This window comes from Sorex fumeus, unplaced genomic scaffold (assembly GCF_029834395.1).
Source record: "Sorex fumeus unplaced genomic scaffold, SorFum_2.1 ptg000073l, whole genome shotgun sequence".
Lineage (NCBI taxonomy): Eukaryota > Metazoa > Chordata > Mammalia > Eulipotyphla > Soricidae > Sorex > Sorex fumeus.
The window spans coordinates 5,306,898-5,318,296 of record NW_026606130.1 but is presented as its reverse complement, the minus strand read 5'-3'; positions in this window follow the sequence as shown (position 1 = coordinate 5,318,296).

Below are 11,399 nucleotides of genomic sequence, written 5' to 3'. Positions count from 1 at the left end.
TTGAGGTTCTTTGTGTTCCTGAGAGAAGGACACCATTGGGCTACACTAGCATGCGACAGGGATGAATGGAGACGTTACTGGTGCCCACTCAAGCAAATCGATGAGTAACGGGATGTCAAATGATCAATTGAACTTATAAATGGAATCATAATCCATATGAAACAAGTGGATTTTGTTTCCATTTTCCCAGTCTTTTAATTTTTTATAAAGGCACCATGACTTACGAAGTTATTCATAGATGAGTCTTAGGCACATAATGTTCCAGCACCAGTCCCACCATGAGTGTCAACTTCTCTATCCACTTTTTAAATTCATTTTTATTTAGGTACCATTATTTACAATATTGTTAATAATAGAGTTTCAGGTAAACAATATTGCTAGTCTATACCACCGCCACTGTCAGCATTTTCCACCAAGCCTTCCTTTCCTCCCTTTTCATATCACCTTTATAAACTTTTTTGTTTTTTGGACCATACCCAGGGATGCTCAGGGCTTACTCCTGACTCTGTGCTCAGCTATCATGTCTGGCACACTCATGGAATTATAGTGGTACTGGGGATCAATCTGGAGTCATCGGTGTGCAAGGCAAAATTAATTGCCTAACCCCTGTATTCTCTCTAGCCTCAGCCCCTTTGGGTTTTTTCCCTTTAGTTTTGGGCCACACATGGGTGTGCTCAGGGATTACTCCTGGCTCTGCATTCAGGGTTCACTCCTAGGGAGTATGGGAGACTATATGTTGTGCTGGGGACTGGACCCAGGTTGGCTGTTTGAGTGAAGATTTTGATTTTTTTGAAGCTTCTGAGCGTGCAAGATAAACACCCTTCCAACTGTCAAATTGATCTGGCACCAGAATTTTCAATCTGTCAATAAAAATTTCCAGGGGAAAGTTTTTGTCATCATTTAAAGCATTCCATTCTGTTAACTTTCTCTATATTCCACCAATAAGTGAGGTCATCCAGTATTTGTCCTTCTCTCTCTGACTACTGTACCTAACATGGTACCTCCCAGTTCTATCCAAGTTACAAAGATTTGCATGATTTTATCTTCTCTTACAGCTGCATAGTATTTTATTGTGTATGTTTACCACAGCTTCTTTATTTGTAAATGACTATTTGGGTTGGTTCTATCTTGGAGATTGTACTAAATGCTGGAATGAACATATGTGTATGTGTATCTTTGTGAATGGATGTTTCTATGTTTTGGAGTCAGATGCCAAGAAGTGGAATATATGTGGCAGATGAATACTCCATTATTATTTTCTTGAGAAGTCTCCATCCTGTTTCTCACAGAGGATAAACTAGACAGCATTCTCACTCACTGGTGAATGAGGGTTCTCTTTTCATCATATTCCCACTGACGCTAGTTTCCTGTATTAATGATAAAAGTCATTCTCATTGTCATTTTATTTTGCATTTTCCTGAGAATAAGTGGCAATAAACAAACGCTTTTTCATATGTCTATATCTTCTTCATGAAGGTATCTGTTCATCTTCTTTCTTCATTTTGATGAAATTAGTTATTAGTTTTTTTGTTGTTGAACTTTGTGAATGCTTCACATATTTTGCATTTTTACCCTTTATTTGATGTATTGTGTACAAATACATTCTCTCATTCAGTAGGGCATCTTTTAATTTTAGCATCTTTTTCATGCAAAATCTTTTTTACCTGGTTTTGGGGCCACACCCATCAGTGCTCTGGGATAAGTCCTGGTTCTATGCACGGGGACTATATCGGGTATTGGGGATTGATCAGGATTGGCCGCATGCAAGGCAAGCACTTTCACTTCTGTACTATCTGTCCAGCCTTATATGAAACCTTTTACATTTTTGTAATCCTGTTCATTTTTGTGTTAATTATTTTTGTTCCTGGATTCAAATAATTGATAACTCTTCTGAGGACTGTATCCTGAAGGATTTTGCCTATATTTTCCACAGTAGATTCATGGATTTTGGTCTAGTATTGAGATCTTTAATTTTTTTTAATTAACTTTTGTGCATGGTGTGAGATACTAATACAGTTTGTTTGTTTGTTTGTTTGGGGGCGACACCTCATGGTGTGCAGGTTACTTCTGGCTTTGCAGTCAGGAATTACTTCTGATGGTGCTCAAGAATCCATCTGGGATACCAGGAATCAAACTCAGCTATGTGCAAGGCCATAACCCTACCCACTGTATAATCTCTCTGGTCCTTCTATTTATTTTTTTTTTGTATACAGCTGTCCATTTTTCCCAATACAATTTGTTGAAGAGGATTTTTTTGTTTCACTTAATTCACTAATCTCTTTTGTTAAAGAGTAACTGTCTGGGGGTATGGTGCCACCAACAGGTCAACCTGTAGCTGCAGGGTGAGTGCATCGCAGACTGATGGTGCCTTCAGGCTTCCTGATACCCCAAAATTGCCTCTGTGCCTTTGGCTGGGCTCAAGTTTACAAAGAAATTAAATGGCGAAAAGTTAGGTATGTGGGAGCCACACCCACAACCCATCTCCAGTTCAGCTGTACAAGCTCATTTATTGACCTTATTTCAGAGACCCATAAATCTCAAAAGAGATCAAAAGCCACAGTTAATCTTGGTCTCGCACATGTCTGAATAGACCGGGGTAAATAGGAGGGGGGCCAGGTTAGTCTGGTGCCTGCCCAAGCAGAGACCCTGGCAGCTGCTTACTTCCACAATCCAAAATCACCGCCATACCCCTGGCCTGACTCCAAAGTCTCAGGATAGACCTCACCAAGATATAATCTGCTGAAAATTCTGGTATGTGGGTTTCATGACTGAAATCGCAAGGCTTTCTTGGAGTTGGGATGGGCTACCTCCCCACACTTTCCAATACTCTTGGAAGCACTGGCAGTCACCCCCATGAACCAACTCCAGTGCTACCATGTAAACTTTACTACCAACCTTGCTTCAGAGACCCATAAATAAATCTTGAGAGAGATCAAAAGTGATAGTCTCGGAGCTGTGCATATCTGAATAGACTGGGGTAAATCAGAGGGGGCTAGGTTAACCAGAGGCTCGCCCAAGCAGAATCCCACAACTGCTTGCTTCCACAATCCAAAACCACCACCATCCCCCCAGGCCTGACTACCATCTCAGTACAGACCTCACCAAGATATAATCTGCTGAAAATTTGAGTATGCAGGTTTTGTGACTGAAATCTCCAGGCTTTTTCTGGGTTGGGACGGGCTACCTCTCCCAACCTCCCTGTACTTCCAGAAGCCTTGGCAGTCACCTCCACATCCCAAAGAGGCTACCCGATTGAAAAGATACTTCAGCCTTACCCATAAAAATACTGACTGCCCTAAACAAACACCATGACCTCTTAGCACCTGTACTGTAAACCATAGTGCACAAAAGGAAAAGTAAAGAGAGAGTGCAAGAAGAAAAGTGTCTACCATAGAGGGAGACTGGGGGTGAGGGTGTGGTTTCGGGGGTTGGTGGTAAGGAAACAGGGGTCATTGGTAGTGGGAAATGTACACTGGTGGAGGGATGGGTGCTGGATCATTGTGTGACTGAAATCCAGTTATGAACAGCTTTGTAATGGTTTATCTCATGGGTATTCAATTGAAAAAATTTTTAAAAAGTAAGGTGGAGTTCATGTCCAACTGAATCCGCTTAATCAATGACTGAATAAATAGCAGTACTCCAACATTAAAAAAAGATTAATTGTCCATAAATATGAGGGTTTACCTCTTGTCTCTCTACTGTATTCCACTGATCTAAGAATCTGTCAGTAACAAACTGTTTTGATATGCTAACTTTATAGTATAATTTAAGGTCAGAAAATGTGACACCTTTCAACTTTTTCCCCCAAAGAGCTTTGGTTATTTTGGGATTTTTATATGTAATACCATGTATCTTTTAACAGAATTTGTTCTAAGTTATTGAATGATGTCATTGGGATTTTTATGGGAATTCCATTGAATATGTGTTTTAATTAGGATGGCCATTTTAATGTTACTTTTTCAATCCATGAACATGGAATGCTATTTATCTTATTGTGTCTTCTATTTCTTTCAACACTGATTTACACTTTTCAACCTCTTTTGTTCATACTTAAGTATTTTAGATTTTTGAAACTATTTTAAATGGAGTAGTGCTTTTTAAATATCTTTCTCTTCTGTTTCCTTATTTGTATATAGAACTGTGGTTAGTTTCTGTGTATTGCTCTGTAGCCTGTTACTTTGCTATTTTGGCATATATTTGTCGAAGAATTTTTTAATAGTCTTAGGGTACTTTATGCATGGTATCATCATCTTCAAATAGTGATAGCTTAACCTCTACTTCTTTGGCTGTTTGGATCCCTGTGATTGCTTTATCTTGTCTAATTGCTGCAGTGATGACCCCCGTAACTATACAGAATAATAGTGGTGAAAGTGTACATCTTTACTTTGCACCTGATCTCCGAGGGAAGGCTTTCATATCTTTTGCCCTTGAGTATAATGCTGTCAGTAGGTTTATTGTAAATATTTTTTTATTGTATTGAGGAATGCAAGAGGACTGGGTAAATGACTCAATGTTAGAACACATTCTGTGCATATCAGGGCTCTGAATTTGACTCCAGGTACCACATGTTTTCCCTAGAGCCACCCAATTTGTTGAGGGTTTGTTTCATGGATAATTCTACGGTCACGGTCACAGTCCTCCCGTTGTTCATCAATTTGCTCGAGCGGGCCCAGTAATGTCTCCATCATGAGACTTGTTGTTACTGTGTTTGGCATATTGACACTCTCAGTAGCTTGCCAGGCTCTCCGAGAGGGGTGGAGGAATCGAACTCGAGTCGGCCATGTTGGCTGCGTGCAAGGCAAATGCCTTTCCATTGTGCTATAATTCAACATATGAAAAACAAATATTAAGTCTTGTTAATAGAACTAATTATAAAGATCTATATACTATATATATTACTATATACAGAGAAAATATTGATATAATGCAACATTATATTTTATATACTAACACAAAAACTATGTATTGAAAAAAATGTGTTCATTAAAGTTCTGTAATTCAAAATACTGTTAGTGATGGTTTCCTGTGCACATAATTTCAGCCCCACACTATTCACTGATGTACACACCTCCGTCCCCCAAGTACTCCAATGTTTCCTTCTTTTAACCACCCCCTAAACTAAGTTATTGCCTCTGGCCCTTTGTTGTACCTTGACGTTTATCTTTAACTCCCACATATGAGAGAGATCATTCTGTATATATCCCTTTCCTTTTGACTGATTACACTCAAGATAATATGTTCTAGTTTCATCCATGTGAAAAAATGCTCAACAAATTAGAAAGCATATACTCAACATAATAAAGATCATATATGATAAACACATCAATGTCATAATTAACAGGAATGCTTTAAAGGAACATAAGAAGGGTGCCCACTCTTACTGCTCTTCTTCCATTGATAGAAGTTTTAGCTAGAGCAACCAGTTAAAAAAAAAGCAACCGACAGGAAAATAGTACCTAAATAGGAAAAGAAGAAATGAAATTTTCTTTGCAGATTTGTAAATATCACTTTATTCTTTTTCATTACTTGTAAATAGGAAAGTCATGGACTTTTGGGTATTAATTTTGTAGCTTGTCACTGTACTATACAAATTTATTGTTGCTAGGAGGATTTTTTGCAAAGCCCTTAGGATTTTCTAATTATAGTACCATGTTATCTTCAAGGGGGCTGGAGTGATAGCACAGTGGTAGGGCGTTTGCCTTGCGTGTAGCGAGCCCAGCCAAGCCGGGTTCGATTCCTCCGCCCCTCTCAGAGAGCCCAGCAAGTTACCGAGAGTATCTCGCCTGCACAGCAAAGCCTGGCAAGCTACCCGTGACCTATTTGATATGCCAAACACAGTAACAAGTTTCACAATGTTACTGGGCCCGATCGAGTAAATCGATGAACAATGACAGTGACAGTGACAGTTATCTTCAAATAGTGAGATTGACTTCTTTTCCTAGCTGAATGCTCTTGACACCTTTTCCTTGCCTTATTGCTACAGCAAATACTTCCAGTATCAAATGCTTTCTTTGCTTCATTTGACATGATAATGTGATTTTATTTTTTTTCCATTATTGATATGGTGTATTATGTGATTTACTTCTGTATGTTAATCTACCCTTGCATCCCCATAATGAATGTGGTAATAGTGTATGATATTTTTGATGAGTTATTGGATTCTATTTGCTAGTATTTTGTTGAAGGTCTTTGTATCTGTGTTCACCAAGGCTATTGGCCTATAATTTTCTTTTTTTTTTTTTGTGGTGTCTATGTCTACTTTTGGTATCAGGATGGTATTTGCTTCATAGAAACTGTTTGGAAGTGTTTCCGTTTCATCAATTTCCTGGAACACCCTACAGAGGATTAACAATAAGTACTGCTGAAAGGTTTGAAATAATTCACTAGTGAATTTATCTGGGCCTGGGCTTTTGGGTTTTTTTGTTTGTTTGATTTGTTTTTGGGCCACACCCAACAGTACTCAGGGCTTACTCCTGACTCTGCACTCAGGGATCACTCCTGGCAGGGCTAAGGAGACCATATGGGATGCAACCAGGGTATCACGTGCAAGGTAAATGCCCTACCCACTGTACTATCTCGCCAGATTCCTGGGTTTTTATTTTGGGAAAGACTTTTGATTAACAATTCAATTATTGAACAGGCAATAATAGGTCTGTTCAGGTATTCCATATCATCTTGCTTCAGCCTTGGAAGGTAATAGGAGTCCAAGAATTTATCAATTTCTTCTAGGTTCTCTTGTTGAATGACGTAAAGATTCTCAAAGTAATCTCTGATGATCTTTTGAATTTATGTGGTGTCTATTTTGACACCCCCCCTTTCCTTTCTAATTCAGCTTATTAGGGATCTCTCTCTCTTTATTGAGTCTTGCTTGTGGTTTATTGACTGATATTTTTAAGAACAAATTCTTTGTTTCCTTGGTCTTTTGGAATTTTTGGGGATTCCAGTTCATTAATTTCTGCTCTAAGTTTATTATTTCCTTTCTCCTGCCTGCTTTGGGCTCCTTATGTTGGTCATTTCCAGTTTATTAAGTTGTGCAATCAAGTTATCTATGTAGGCCCTTTCGTCTTTCTTGATGAATACTTGCCTAGCTATGAACTTTCCTCTCAAATACAACCTTTGCTGTATCCCATAAATTCTGGTAGGTACTGTCCTCATTCTCATTTGTTTCCATGAATCTTATAATTTCCTATTTGATTTTGTCTCTGACACACTGGAAGTTCAGTAAAAAGCTATTTATTTTCCAGGCATTTTAATTGTTTCTCCATTTGTAATTCACTTCTGTTTTTCAGTACATTAGGTCTGAGAAGATAGTTCATACGATTTCTGTGTTCTTGACTTTGTGGAGCAGCATGTGGTCTACTTAGAGAGTGTCCCATGTGTATTGGATAAGAATGTGTATCTGGCTTTTTGAGGATTAAAAGCTATATATAGTAAACTCATCTCTTCCATTTCTTCAAGGAAAGTATTTCCTTACTGAGCTTTAGTATAACTGAGCTATCACGAGGTGACAAATCCGTGTTGAAGTCTCCAACAACTATTATGTTGATCCTTGTTACTGAATTACTTCGTCATATACCACCATAGTTGGCATCTATACAGGTGACAATCTATTCTGATTGAAGTGTTCAAAGGAAAAAAATGAGCATGTGGACACACTGGACTTGTGAATTTTTCTCAAGTCTCACCATTGCAGCTAAGTCAAGGCTAGCTCAGCAAATCTCCGGAGCTCACACTGAGTGGAGAAGCAATTGAAACTTCATTCTTCCATGGTGCATTGCAATGTTCGTATCAGAACAGGAAAAATCTGAAGAGAACTGCCCTACCTCAGGGAGCACTGTGAAGCAACCATAATAATTGCATCTGCAACCTTAAGCCACAGATAACATGCAAGTTGAGTGACATATCTGACTCCAGGAACTGGGGTGTGCATATCCTTGGGGATAATTACTCAGTGTGTTACTCAACTAATACTCAACTCTCTAGTGCTCAACTCCTTTAACTATACTTGAATTCACCAATCTCTGCTAAAATGCCAGAAAGAGCAATAGTGGTTGTGGTGGTGGTGGTGGTGGTGTGTGTGTGTGTGTGTGTATGCACATTCTCAGTAGTCTGGAAGGAAGCAGAATGCTAAGGACAAACCCCCACTGTTATCCTGGTCAGCTTCCACTGCTTCTTTGAATGCAGAGTAAGCTAGAGTGGAAAAGACTAGAGGGCATTCTGAATTAGGCGATGGGCCTGATCATCTCCTTTAGCCATGGGTCCAGATATATTCTGTAATAAAATCCCCAGAATCTGTCACAAATATTCCCTGGAACTGGAAACCCCTGAGCTGGGCTATGTCGGTGGTTTACACTTTTCAGCAAATCAGTGAGCAAAAATTGGTGTGAATATGAAACAGAGGCATAGTATGCTCTGAGGAGGGAAGAGAGGCTGGGTGAGTAAGACACTAAGAATAATGTCCATGCCTTCCATGTCCCCTTACAACACATATTCATCCCATCCTCTCCTTATTCTTGGTAGCTGGGGCTGAACTTATCTCCAATCACAAATTTGCCTTATGTCTCAGTGCGCTGAGCAGAAGCCACCTGGAAAGTCTCCCCAAACTCATACACATAGATAGCAGTGTTCTGCATTACCCAGCCAAGAGATAACCACTGGGTCTGTGTAAAGGCCTGAGCCTGAGACTTTAGCCCACTGTCTCAAGTAAGGGATTTAAGTGGAGGGATTAAGACTTCAATATTAAGAATGTTTAGGGAGAAAAGATGGCGGCTATTTAGCTTCAGATGCCAGAGCTGGTGGGCAGTGGCAGCTTTTAGCACTCTGAACTGCAGGCCACGGTGGTCACAGGATCTCTGTGTAAATGAATGTAAGTATCATTTAAATACTCTCTCTCAAAAAGAGTGCTAAGAATGTGGGCCTGGAGTGCGACTCCTAAAGATGGCAGTGGCTCAGCTACAGGTGCTAATGCTGACTGAGTGTCGGCAGTTCTCTGTGCTCTGAAGAAAGGCCTGCTGCAGTCACAGAATCTCTGTGTGAATGAATAGTGCTTCTCTAATTCAACCTGGTATCACTGTTGCATCCCGTGGAGCACCCAAGCTGTGCACCAGCCTCAGACCCAGTCCCAGCCCTAGCCATCACCTCTGCTACCACTGGGGCCCTGAGGGTGCAGCACTGCAGGTGGGTTAACCTGGACTCACTGAGCAAGAACATCAGCCACCTGATGATGCCTTAGGGCTTCCTGACACCCCAAAATTGCCACGGTACCTCTCGCCAGACTCTATTAATCAGGACCAAGTTTTATGAGAAATTAAACTTACTTTACTTTAAACTGCCAAAAGTTAGATGTGCAGGACCAATGCCCATGAGCCACCTTCGGTGCTTCTATGAAAGCTTATTTGCCAGCCTTGCTCCAGAGACTCAAATAAATAAATATTTTTTTGGGGGAGGGGGTCACACCCAGCAATGCACAGGGGTTACTCCTGACTCATGCACTCAGAAATTACTCCTGGCGGTGCTCAGGGAACCATATGGGATGCTGGGAATTGAACCTGGGTTGGCCGTGTGCAAGGCAAACACCCTAGCTGCTGTGCACCAAGACTCATAAATAAATCTTGAAAGAAAAATTTTAAAAAGCTGCAGAAAGAGCCTGGAGTGATAGTACAGTAGATAGGGCATTTACCTTGCATGCGGCCAACCTGGGTTCAATCCCTGGCATCCCATATGGTCCCCCAAGCATCATCACGAGTAATTCCTGAATGCAGAGCTAGGAGTAACCCCTGAGCATTGTTGGGTGTGACCTTAAAAGCAAAAAAAAAAGCTGCAGAAAATATTTTAGGACATGTGCATGACTGAATCATCCGGACCACAGTGAAGGGGGCAGGTTAGCCCAGTGCCCACCCAAACAGAGCCCCCCGGCAGCCACGTGCTCCCACAGTCCGAAGTGTCCACCCTGCCTCCGGCTGGCCAGACTCCACCATTTTGGGTTGGACTTCACTGAGAAATTAACCTGCTAAAAATTCAGGTATGCAGGATTTATGATGGAATCTCCAGGCTTTCTTGCAGTCAGGATGGGCTGCCTTCTTCAACTTTCCTTTACTTCCTGAAGCCCAGCAGTCACATCTACACCCCTACATTAAAAATCTGTAACCACTGTATCTTCCTGATAAAAATACTGAGCTTGGGGCTGCAATGATAGCACAGCGGGTAGGGCGTTTGCCTTGCACGCGGCCGACCCGGGTTCGATTCCCAGCATCTCATATGGTCCCCTGAGCACCACCAGGGGTAATTCCTGAGTGAAGATCCAGGAGTGACCTCTGTGCATTGCCGGGTGTGACCCCAAAAGAAAAAAATTACTGAAATTCCTGATATTTCAGATGCTTCCTGAATCTCAAGCTTACCCTGTAACATCTAGGTAATCTCTCATACAAGGACTTAATATCTCCATGATGAGATAAAACTTACTGTCCACGATTGGAAGCCTGTCTCAAGTGTTAGGGAATAAGGCAACTGGGATAGAGAAGGGACCACTATGAGAATGATAGGTAGAAATGATCACTCTGGATATGATCTGTATGCTGAAAGTACCTAAAGGAACAAACCTTATGACCTCTCAGTGCCTATATTGCAAACCATAATGCTCAAAAGGACAGAGAGAAAGAAGAAAAGTATCTTCCATAGAGGTAGGCTGTGGGAGGGAGGTGATGAGAAGGAAATTGGGACTTTGGTAGTGGTAAATGTACAAGATGGAGGGAACGGTGTTGGAACTTTAAATGACTGAAACCCAATCATGAACAGCTTTATAATGGTGTTATCTCACAGTGATTCAATTTAAAAAATATATTAGGAACATTCTAGTTTGGTCTTGACAGTTCAAGAAGAAAAGTATCTTCCATAGAGGTAGGCTGTGGGAGGGAGGTGATGAGAGGGAAATTGGAACTTTGGTAGTGGTAAATGTACAATGATGGAGGGAACGGTGCATTATGGTTTGCAATACAGATACCGAGAGGTTATCATGTTTGTTCCTTTATCTTCTTTCAGCCCATTATCTCCCATCCCGACCGATTCCTCCAACCACCGTTTTCTTAGTGATCCTTTCTCTATTCCAGCTGCCTTCTCCCCACCCCCACTCTTGACAGTTCTTTTAGGGCCTCTTCAGGGCTGATTTCTGGATCTTTTCTCAGGGATCATACTTGGCAGGGCTTTGGGGACCATATGGAGTGCCAGGGATTGAACTAGGTAGACTTCATGGAATGCAAGTGCCCAACCGGCTCTACTATTGCTGTGGCCCTTCCTGTGTGTTCTTTTTTTAAAATTTTTTAAAAATTTATTTATTTTTTATTGAATCACCGTGAGATACAGTTGCAAGCTTTCATATTTGAGTTACAATCACACAATGATCA